The sequence below is a fragment of the Benincasa hispida genome, chromosome 7 (genome assembly GCF_009727055.1).
Source record: "Benincasa hispida cultivar B227 chromosome 7, ASM972705v1, whole genome shotgun sequence".
Lineage (NCBI taxonomy): Eukaryota > Viridiplantae > Streptophyta > Magnoliopsida > Cucurbitales > Cucurbitaceae > Benincasa > Benincasa hispida.
The window spans coordinates 31,561,668-31,574,621 of NC_052355.1; positions in this window are offsets into that span (position 1 = coordinate 31,561,668).

The following is a 12,954-nucleotide window of genomic DNA, read 5'->3' on the forward strand; positions in this document are numbered from 1 at the left end:
TTAAGCGATCGTATTGTTACGAAATCAATAATTAAAGAACAAAAAAAAAAATATAGCGACAATTTCATTTTTTTTTTTAATTCCTACATATTATTCCCACACATACTGGGATATTGTTTTCCCATGCACAACCAAACATAGTTATCCTTAATTCCTAGTAATTTTATTCCAGACATATAATTCCCAGACATCCTTAATTCCTGGGCATTGGGAAAACCTCAATCCAAACGCCCCAAATGGTTTATGAGGTTTCAATTTTAGTCCTTTGGGCACCAAGTACAAAATTAGTTCCTAGGTAGGTGATAGGAATGTTCGGGAGTTAAGTTGAGTTTGGGTTGAAGAACATTTTAAACCCAACCCACTTATTTGCATTTTAGACCCAAGTACAAAATTTTTTCGATTCAAATAACACTCAAAATGAATCCAACTCGGCCCAACTATGAAGCATTTGAATTGGGTTGGTTCGGGTTAATCGAGTCAGTTATTTAAATTTTGTTATAAAAAGAAGTAAAATATTAATATATAAAAATTTGATGTAATATGTAACAATATTCTACTTATCCTAAAGTCGGGAAGGAGTGAATCCATATTGTATTATTATGTTTGCAGCTCCCCACTCGATCTTGTCCCTAAAATGATATGCATATTGAGTCGGCAAATTGGCCACTCTCACCCATACAAATCAAAGGATAATCACTTGTGAACAGGAGTTCATAATTTACTCCAGATCAATAATAAGTTGTCTAGGTCATCCTTTTGGAATATAAACCTAACTAGTCAATGGAGTTACATCTAGTACTTACTATTTTACAATTCGGTCTTATGTAAACTCATTACATAGGATATCCCCAATTGTATGTTGCCTACACGAATGCGTCGAATCATTGAGTTTTTATCAAATATAAAGTGTGTCATATCAATAGCGTTATCCGGATAAGGTGTCCAACCTTATCTCTATAGCATAGATCCTTTATGGTGTATCTTAAACATTAATCCTCATATATCTCCACATACAGTTCAAGACACAAAGATATCCTAGGATGTTAGTTTATTGAATTTATGTTTATTAAGACAAAGTAAATATAATACAATCAATAAAACTTATTGAAATAATCTCGATAACTTTTTATTGATGATAATCAATTATTTACATTTTCTATCTACAAGTTTTATGACATATAACTCAACATAACTATTATCTAAAAGACGGAAAAGGGAAAACAAATGTTTTTTCCCATAACTCTTTTTAGATAGTATAGATAGATAAAAATTAAATTCTCCATAGTCCCTTCTAGATCGTATTGAAAAAAAAAGGGTTGAGAGTGTAATATATATGGTTTGAAACCAAAAATTAAATAAAGTTTTTGATGGTTGAAATTAAGTTAAAAAATAGTTATCATAAACGACAAAGAAAATATGGGTATTTAGGTCATTTCATTTATGAAGGTTGCCAGCAAATGGCCTAATCTCTTTTTCTTTTTTAATTCTTCTATTTGCATTGGGGTAAGAGCTGCCTCGTCCTCGATACAAACAGAAGAAAATCAATAACTCTGACATGGCATTTTCATTCTTCCATTTTATGGGAAACTCCACTATACGCCTTCGGAACTGCTGCATTGCGATTAATGTTTGTGTTTTTTATAAATATATTTAAAATATATGCTATAGATTACAAAGTCAAATTTTGAATTTTCCAATTCTAAAAGTAGTCGAATTAAAAAATTAATTAATAGTTAAATTATAATTTAAATACTAAAATATCAATCATGTTAAAGTATAATATAAAAGAATTAATATATCATTCAAATAAAAAAAAAAAGTGCAATTAATATACCATATTTTATAAATAAAAACACTCGAACACCTATAATAAATATCAAAATTAAAAGGGTTATCATCTTAATATTTAAATTATATTTTAACTATTATTTTATTAAAATAAAATTATATAGATACTTAATTCACTAAATATACATTATTTTTGTGATATCATTGCTGTTTAAAATAAAATGAAAACATGTTCTTATGGTTTTTGTTTACAATAAATAAAATTATAAAGTTTGTTAGATATATTAATTATTACTTTTTATATATTGTCACATTAGAAATTTAAAGAGAAATAAATTTAGAATTTTTCAAGAAGTATCTAACCACATTGATATTTTTATTAATATTTTCATAAAATTACTATATTTTCATCAACATCGATAAGATAAATTAATTATAACTTATATTGTAAAAAAAAAAAAAAAATAGTGAAATTATAATATTTTGAAACCTAAGAATTAAGTTGAAACCAAGAGATCCAATTGAAACAAAATTCAAATTTGAAGGGTAAATTTGTAATATTAAGAAATTTAGTGACTGAATTGAAACTAAACTTACTCAAAATTGAATAATTAAAAATGTAATATTTTGAAATATATATATATGTATGTATGTATGTATGTTTGTAGAAAAACAATCTTCGACAATCTACGAAGAAGGAAAAACTATTTTAAAGGAAAAGGAAAAGAGGTAAACAAAAGAGTTGATAAAAAGAATTTAAAAAAAAAAAATTGTGGAGAAGTTGAAAAAAGGAAAAAATAAAATAAAAAATAAAAAGGTGAAATACACTGAAGGACAAAGAAAGAACCCCATCGCTCTAAATAATTTTGAAACAACCCTTTTTCCCCATTTTTTTTTTCCAAAAACAGCCCTTCTTATCCAATTAACTCTTTTGTTGGTTTTGTGATTGAATCTTAAAGATGAATGATTTTATTTGTTGGGATTGAAGAAGGGCTAGTTACATAAATAGAATGCAAATCCAAAATAATAGAATATGTAGTATAAGAATAAAATAATTGCATATATAGATAAAAAAAAATGGTAAAAGACTAAAAAACCCATGTCTAGCCACCATTTTATTCGCTTCTTCCTGGTTTTCTCAAATTAAAAGCTATCACTAATAGCAGCTATCATTGATAACCATGATAACTGTTATCATCTATTATCGCTGATAGCTACTATCAATTGTTATCGATGATAATTACTATCAACGATAGCTTTCAATTTGAGAAAAATGAATACAATCTTGAAATATTAGCTTTTAATTTGCTATCAATTATTAGTAATTTTCATTGATTCATTTTCATCAATTGGAATCAACGTTGAAATATTACTACTTAAGCCTATTAGTGATTATCAATTTTAGATTCATAAATAGTTATCAACTTTGAAAGAAGACCAACAACTTTGGTTATCATAGTAGTTATCATCAATAATATTTTATCATAACTATCACTAATAACAGCAATCAGTCGTTATCACTTATAGACTTTCATCAATTATAATCAACCTTGAAATATTAACACTTAAGGCTATTAATGATAGACTTCTATAACTGGTTATCACCTTTGAAAGAAACTCAATATATAGATATCACCTAAATTTTATCACCGATATCACTAACATCACTCATATTGGTTATCAGTGATAGCTTCTTTCACTGGTAACATCACTAATAAGATGCTATCAATGATCTCACTGATATCATGCTATTGGTGATAGTTCTCTATCACTAATAACGTGCTATCAGTGGTAACTTCTATCACCGATAACGTGCTATCGGATAGCTTCTATCATCAATAACGTGCTATCAGTATTAGCTTCTATCATTGGTAACATGCTATCAGTAGTAGCTTCTATCAATCATAGCCACTAAACATGTTTTTGCCCCTTTCTTGTCATTCCCAAACATTTATAAGTCTCTTTTCTTTTCTCTGATTGCTTCTATCACTGATAAACATGCTATTAGTGATAACTTCTAAGCATTCCACTTACATTTTAGTTTGAGATTCAACTTTATTAATTAAATTCATTAAGTTGGCTATCAATGATAGATTTCTATAAGTGGTTATTAACTACGAAAGTATAATTAAGATTAAACCATGAATGATAGAAAATATTAGTGGCTATTACTGATTGATTTTCATTTGCTATTTATATTTATAATGTTACAATAATCAAACTTGATGATTGACTTCTTGGTGTTAAATCATTTATGAATTGAGTACCTTCAAGTCATACATACGAAACTCAACTTCATAATTCTTGTGGAAAAAAAAAAGGGAAGAAGGAAAATTTAAATAAAGGAAAGAAAATTTTTAAAAATAAGAGAAAGAGAAGAAGCAAAAATTGAAAAAAGGAAGCAAAAACCGGACAAATGAAAGAAAAACTAAAAAAGAAAAACAAAAGGAAGAAGCAAAAAAGAAAAAAAAGAAAAGAAAAAAAAAAAGAATAAGCAAGAATCAAATAAAGAAAAAAAATAAGCAAAAATCGAAGAAAGAAAAAAATTAAAAAAAGAAAGAAAAAAAAGGAAAGGAAAGAAAATAAAAAATAAAAGAAAGAAAAAAGAAAGGGAAAAAGAAGGAAAAGAAAGGAAATAAGCAAAAATCGGATAAAAGAAAAAATAAAATAAAATAAAAAAGGGAAGAAGCAAAAACTGAGAAAGAAAATAAAAGAAAAAATAAAAAAATGGGAGGAAGGAAGCAAAAATCCAAGAAGAAAAAAATAAAATGACTAAAAAAATGTGTATAAGAAGATAAGACAAAGAAAGACGAAATTGAAAATTAAAAAAAATCAAAGATTAATTAGTCAACTCATCCATATTTACAAATATTTTAAAAATGTAATATATTTTTTTAGATTTTTTCTATTATTCTATTATGTATTATAAATATCCAATCGAGAAATTGCAGAGCGGTAGTTTATATTATATTTAATTTGTTGGTGTTGAATTCTTCCACCGTGGCGTTTTGGCCTTGCTTCTTCCATGCACAAGTTTACCTGTGGACAAAATCTTTATATATATATATATATATATATATATATATTTTTTTTTTTTTTTCCTCCGAAAATTTGCATCCGTGAATGCGAGAATGAGTTCCTTTTATTTGTTTCACAAGCAAAAATTAAAATATCAATGACAGAAAAAAAAATAGACCTTAATTTTATATAAAAAAAATTGATAAAAATATCGATATTTATTAAAAAAAAATTAATTAGTAATTAAATATCTTACGATTTTCAAAATAAGTTAATAGGTATATATTTATACTATATTTATATTAATGACACTTTGATTATTATTTTTAGTCTTTCGTAAGTTTTTTACGATATAATAAAAATATCGATTCATCCTTATATTGACATCAAATTCATGAAAACATGAGAATATCAACCTTTCGACAAAAATTTAATACGATGATTCTAAAATATATTTTTTGACCTAGTATTATTAAGTAATAGCTTAAATTTGTAGGGTTTAAATAAAAAATATTAAAAAAAAACTGTATAGAATTAGTGGGCACTTAAGAATAGCAATAACTCATCATAAGAATGATGGTGGTCAAATTTTGGTGACCTCACGGACGAACAAATATGGTGTTCTTCACAAAAGACTGAATTTTGTACGCTATTTTTGCAAATAGTTTCAAGACGATCTATTTTTTACAAATAATTTATGAAACAACTCTATTTTTATACTTAATCCAAATGAAAGATACGTGAAGAAAAGCGAGAGGGAAAAAAGGAGATGAAAGCCGTCGGTCTAAAAAAACATACATTTTTGGAGATTATATAATTAAAATTTAGGAAACATACATTACTTTCTCTTAATTTATAGTCTAGTAGGAGTGCTCAGATAACTAGACAATTCGAAAAACTCAAACTATTTAATCCAAAATATAAGAGTTGGGTTAGATTATTTTTGTTCTTGAATTGAGTTGGGTTAAAATTTTTCTAATTTTGTTAGATTGGGTTGGATTGTGTGTTAAATAAAAAAATTTGTGTTGACCCAATCCAATTCAAGTTATATATATTCGTTTAAAGTTTGATTACTTTGTATTGATTAATTTGTGAGTTTTTAATATTTTTCTTTTAGAATTGTTATGATATTTGTTTTTGTTTAAAGTTTGCAATAAATATCATAGATGTATTTAATATTTGAATTTTATGAGATTTTAGTTATTAATCATGTGTTATATATTTATATATTTTTAATTAAAAACAAATTATAAGTCATAATCCGACAACCCAACCCAACATAACTCTAGTTTTATGGGTTGAGTTGGGTCGGAGATTTTATTTGGGTCCTTTGGGTTACCAACCCAACCAACTTGAATTCTCGGGTTGGTCCAAAAAACACTCCCAACCCAACTCAACTCATGTACACCCCTATGGTCTAGTCTCAATTTCATTTATAAATTTCAAAATATTACACATTTAGTCTATACAACGTAGGTAACACCTAAATATTTTTCATTAAGAGAAAAATGACATAAAGAATAAATTTCATAAAAATAACAAAGCGGTTTCTAATTAGATAGTTGTTTAGGCATAGAGATAGGTGTAGCCCAAGGATCACTTAAATATGGGAAAAAAAAAAAAAAAAACTTTGGTGCAGCTGTTGTAGTCCAGCTAGCACCTAATAGAAATGTGTCATGTCCCATTTTTCTAAATATTTTTTTTTTTTTAGTTTTCTTTGTGTAGAGTAGAGGGAACATGAGATTAGTTGTACTAATTCTAATTATTATTTCCATCAAAAGAAATGAATGGTGACAACATATAATTTATATACCATATCTTTGTTTATTTGAAATTATGAGGTTTGAAAATTATTTCAAAATTAAATGGAATTTGGGATTTCTGATTACTTAAATGAAATGTATGATACGAATGAAATTTATGATATATAAGTATATCAAATATCTGGAGTTTCATTTTGTATATTAAATGGATGATTAGATTTACAATGACCATGATTGAGAATTGTTTGATCGTCATTCTCCGAGGCGATTTATGTTGAACGTAGAGTGATTTATATACTTATATTGAAATTGTTAAATTGATTATGAATTACATTTATGTTAGGGTGCCGTAGTTAAATCATTATTTAATGGGATTATATATAGTGTATTGTAAACAAAATTTACTAAATATACTAGGATTTATGTTGAACATTGAGTCAATTTCATAAATTGGTTAAAATAATTTCAAACACATAACATAATGTTCTAAGGTGTATTTAAAATATAACCATGAATTCGTTGGAAGAACGAAAAAAAAAAAAAAAAGCTACATACATACGTAAAATGAAAAGAAAATCACATTAATTACAAATGAAAAAATATCAACTAATTAATAATCTATAATAAATGCATATTATCTTTCCAACACACTAATTAACATATATTTGGTCAAATTCTCTTTAAATCATTAAGAATGCTTGAAAAATCTAAAAAAATTTATCTGGAAGCGTGTGAGAATGATCCAAAACAGAAGTATAAGAAAGGTTTTGAGGACTAAGGTAGGAAGTAGTGGAAGAAAATAGGAAGTAAGAACATAGAAAAGAAAAAGGATGTCAGTCCAACCCCAAATTTAAAACCAAACTCCTCAAGCTAGTAGTAAAAGAAATACCCAACCCCAAACTCAAAAGAAAATCCAAAACCAAAGCAAGACGATGATTTTGATGCTAGTTATAGACAAAAAAGGGAAAAGAATTCTGTATGCTAAAGCAAATAAAAAATTCATAGACGTACTCTCCACTATACTTTCACTCCCTATTGGAACCATCATGAAGATACTCTCCACTACCGCCACTGCCACCCTAAGCATTATTCACATGATTGGTTCCCTCCAAGTCTATAACGCGTCGACAATTTGAACATAAACTATTTCGAACCTGGAGAATATAAGTTCATACATCAACATCAAGAAGTTGTTTTCACATTTCTTTAATCTTTACAATTAGTTATTGTAACTACTTGTATCAGAAATAGTATTTAAACTCATCATTTATAAATTTTAGATACAACAATAAATACATAGCTTCAAGAAAATCTTGAGCAATTTGTAAAGAAAAAGGGGTTTGTGACTTAGCTTTATAATAAAACTCTCTCCTTCTCGTGGACGTAGCTTTCACAGTCGAACCACGTACATCGTAGTGTATTTCCTTCTTCTCTTCTCATCGTCTACAAGATCGTCCATCATTTACCTTTTCTCTTCATATCGTTTAGTAGAACAGAACGATCGTCTACCTTCCTTCGAGCAATCGTCTACACGATTGCATGAACGTTCATCTTCTTTCAAGCAATCGTCTACACGATTGCGAGATCGTCTACCTTCCTTTGAGTAATCGTCTACATGATTGCATGATCGTCTACATCTTTTCTTCTGCCATCGTCTACCCGACTGCAAGCATTCTCATCGTTCACTCATAAACAATCGCACAGATTAAACAAAAACTCATTAGGGTTAGAAGAAATAAAGAATACATAAAGGCAGTAGATTGAGAAAATCTAAAAGATAGAGAGAGAAAGAAATTTCATTTTGCACCCATCAGAAACAAAGTCTTTTCTTTTTTCCATCAGACAAAATTTTAGTGGGATCATCCATGTGTTAGCCATCAGCTGAAAAATCGTGGTCAATTCTCAATCAAGATCTCTACCAACCAAGAAATTTGGGGCATAGATCAGGGCCTCAAGAATTGGATCAAGATAAAAGGGCCTCTTTATTTTTCATCATTTAGGCTAAAAAAAATTTTCTTTTGCAGAAGCAGGCCCATCGAAGAAGAAGCAGGCCTAAGAAAGAGGTATCAGAGCATCTGGACATTCAAGATCTCTATTCTTGGAGAATCAAGACACGAATTTTCATCCAAAATGTTAGTAACAAGGTTTAAGGTGGAGAAATTCGACGGCAAAGGAGTCTTCGAACTGTGGAAGGCCAAGATCAAGGCAATACTCGGCCAGCAGAAAGCCCACAGAGCCATCCTTGATCCATCAACACGCCCTGCCACTGTGACAGCCCAAGAAAAGGAGGATTAGGAGTTGGGAGCCTACGGTACATTAGTTTCTAATCTAAGTGACAGTGCTCTTAGACAAGTATTAGATCAAGAAACTGCATATAGAATTTGGACTAAGCTAGAAAAGTTGTATGCTACTAAGGACCTTCCTAACAAAATGTATCTTAAGGAGAAGTTCTTCACATTTAAAATGGATTCATCTAAAACATTATCTGACAACTTAGATGAGTTCAAGAAGATAGTTATTGAATTTAAAACTCTAAGAGAAGTTGTAGGTGATGAAAACGAAGCCTATGTGCTCCTAAACTCTTTTCCTGAACAGTATAGAGAAATTAAGAATGCACTAAAGTATGGAAGAGATAGCATAAGCACAGACACCATAATCTCAGCCCTTAGAACTAGAGAGGTTGAGCTACAGGTTGACAAAAAGGATAAACCTAGTGGTGAAGAACTGTTTGTAAAAGGAAACTTCAAACAAAACTACTCTAAAGACAAGAAATCTCATAACCCAGAAGAAAATAAATCTAAAAAATAAAATAAAATATAAGTATTGTAAGAAGAAAGGACATCTAATAAAAGACTGTTTTATTTTAAAGAGAAAGAACCAAGAGAAAGAGAAGGATTCAAAAGGAAAACAGCCTGAGGCATCTGTTGTAGAGGGTTCTTTCATTTACTCATATGCCTTAGCCTCAACTCTAGACAGATCTAATCATATAAACCCTCTAGCTAAACATGATTGGGTTTTAGACTCCGGATGCACCTACCATATGACATCAATGAAACCCTAGTTTACCACCTTTAAGGAAATAGAAGGAGAAATGGTTTATATGGTAACAACCAAGCCTGAAAATTGAGGGCATTGGCTCTGTTTCCATGAAACTCAAAGATGGAACTATCAAACTTCTTAGGAATGTGAGATATGTTCCACTACTTAAGAGAAATCTAATCTCCTTAGGCATGTTAGATGTTATAGGGTGTAAATACAGGGGTAAAAGAGGAACTATTGAGGTACTAAAAGACTCAAAAGTAATCTTAGTTGGGAAAAAGGTAAATGACTTGTTTATGGTAAAAGAGGTAGAGATGATGACTGGAGCTTATGTAGCCACCACAAATTAGATTACCGAGGCTGATTTATGGCACAAAAGACTATCTCACATAAGTGCCAAAGGCCTAGAAGTCCTATCTAATCAAGGTATTCTCCCTAAAAGTCTTTCAAAAGAACTAACCTTTTTGTGAATATTGTGTTTTGGGGAAAGCCACTAGGAAAAGTTTCACTAAAGCACAACATACCACAAAAGTTATCCTAGATTACATACACTCTGACCTATGGGGTCTAGCTCCTACACCTAGCCTAAGTGGCTCAAGGTATTTACTTTCTTTCATTGATGATTTCTCTAGGAAAAGTTGGGTTTACTTTCTTAAAACTAAAGACCAAGTGTTTGATAGGTTTAAGGAATGGAAACTCATGATAGAGAAACAAACTTCTAAAGAAATTAAATACTTAAGAACTGATAATGGGCTGGAATTTTGTAATGAAGAGTTCAACAAATTCTGTAAAGAAATAGGAATTACTAGGCATAAAACAGTTAGGTACACTCCTCAACAAAATGAAGTTGCTGAAAGACTTAATAAGACAATCATGGAAAGAATTAGATGTCTCTTATCTGATGCAATTCTAAGTGAAAACTACTGGACAGAGGCTGCAAGCTACACAGTGTACACCTTAAATATGTGCCCACATTCCTCCCTAAATTTTTTGACTCCTGAAGAAAAATGGACCTCACATCCACCTAACCTAGATAACCTAAGGATATTCAGATGTGTTGGTTACATACATCAAAATTAGGGGAAATTAAAATCTAGGGCAGTAAAGTGTATGTTTGTAGGTTTTTCTGATGGAGTAAAAGGTTTTAAAATGTGGAACCCTATTGAAAAGAAGTTTATTATAAGTAGAGATGTCACCTTTAGAGAAAAAGAAATGTTTATGCAAAAGAAAAAGACATCCTATGAAGTTCCGAACAGCCCTAACACCACTAGGACTGAGGTGGAGTCACCTAAAGCTTCTTCCACTAACCAAAACCCTCCTATAGATTTAGAAAAAGAAGAGGATGTCTCAAATGAGACCATTGGGAATACTGAAGCTATCCCTGACCTAAGTCAGTATTCTTTAGCTAGGGATAGATAGAGAAGAGTGATAGTTCCTCCTGCTAGGTATACTGAAAATAGCTATATGAACCTAGTTCTAAATGCCACAATAGCTTCTAATGACCAAGAACCAGCTACTTTTGAAGAGGCAGTGAACTGCCCTAATGCTAGGTCTTCGATTCAAGCTATGTGTGAAAAGATGGAGTCACACACTGTAAACAAAACCTGGACCCTAGCTCCTCTTCCTAAAGGTTGTAAACCTATAGCTTCTAAATGGATATATAAACTAAAGGAAGGTTCTACCAAAGATGAAAGGCCTATACAAGGCAAGGTTAATGGCTAAAGAATTTACTCAGAGAGAAGGAATAGACTATACTGAAATCTTTTCACCAATAGTGAAACAAACCTCTATTAGGCTTCTTTTATCACTAGTTGCTCAGTATAATTTAGAACTAGATCAACTAGATGTTAAAACTGCCTTCCTACATGGAAACCTAGATGAGGTAATATATATGGTTCAACCTAAAGGGTTTGAGGAAAAAGGCAAGGAAGACCTATATTGTCTCCTAAACAAATCAATATATGGTTTAAAACAATCCCCTAGATGCTGATACAGGAGGTTTAATGACTACATAGAAAGTATAGGTTTTCAAAGGAGTTCCTATGATATTTGTACTTATATCAACTCTACTTTCTATAAGGACAAAGTCTACCTATTACTCTATGTTGATGATATGCTACTAACTGGAAAGTCTACGGAGGATTTAACTCATGTCAGAAATCTCTTAAAAAGAGAATTTGACATAAAAGACTTGGGTCAGTCTAGAAAGATCCTTGAGATTGAAATTCAGAGAGACAGAACAACCTCAACCCTAACCATAAGTCAACTAAGATACTGTGAAAAGGTTATAAATAGATTCAATATGGAAAATGCAAAACCTGTTACTATTCCTATTGCTACACACTTTAAACTGTCCTCTGAGAACTCACCAAAAGAGACAGACATAGAACATTTGACTCAAACGCAATCAATTCCATACAATCAAGCAGTAGGGAGTCTAATGTACTTAATGATATCTACTAGACCAGACTTATCATACAACACTAGTTTAGTCAGTAGATACATGTCTAGCCTTGGAAAAAGACATTGGGAAGTAACAAAATGGATTTTAAGATATCTTATTTGGTCTAAACAGTCAGAATTAACATATCAAAGTACTAATGAATCAAATTTAGAACTATATGGATATGTTGATTCAGATTTTGCAGTTGACCAAGACAAAAGGAGATCTCTAACAGGTTATCTATTCTTATTTGGTCCTAATTTGTTGTGTTGGAAAGCTAATTTACAGTTAATCACAACATTGTCAACCACAGAAGCAGAGTATATGGCACTTTCAGAAGCAATAAAGGAAACTCTGTGGTTAAAAGGACTGATGAAGGACTTCGGTATTAATCAAACAGTAGTTAAAATCTACTGTGATAACCAAAACGCCATTCACCTTTCCAAAAACCCTCAGTATCATTCAAGGACCAAACATATAGACATCAAATATCACTTTGTTAGAGACAGAATAGAGAAAGGAGAAATCGAGGTGCTAAAAGTTCATACCACCGAGAACGCAGCTAATATGCTTACCAAACTTGTGAGTAAAATCAAGCTTGCAAGTTATCTTGGTCAGATCGGGTTTCTGCTTCCTGAAAAAGGGTGAAGACATGTTAAATTATGAAGGAGAAGAGGTTGCATGTTAAGCTTAAGGTGGAGATTTGAAGAATGTAAGCTCATACATTAATATCAAGAAGTTGTTTTCACATTTCTTTAATCTTTAAAGTTAGTTATTGTAACTACTTGTATCAGAAATAGTATTTAAACTCATTATTTAATTTTTTAGATACAACAACAAATACATAGCTTCAAGAAAATCTTGAGCAATCTGTAAAGAAAAAGGGGTCTGTGACTTAGCTTT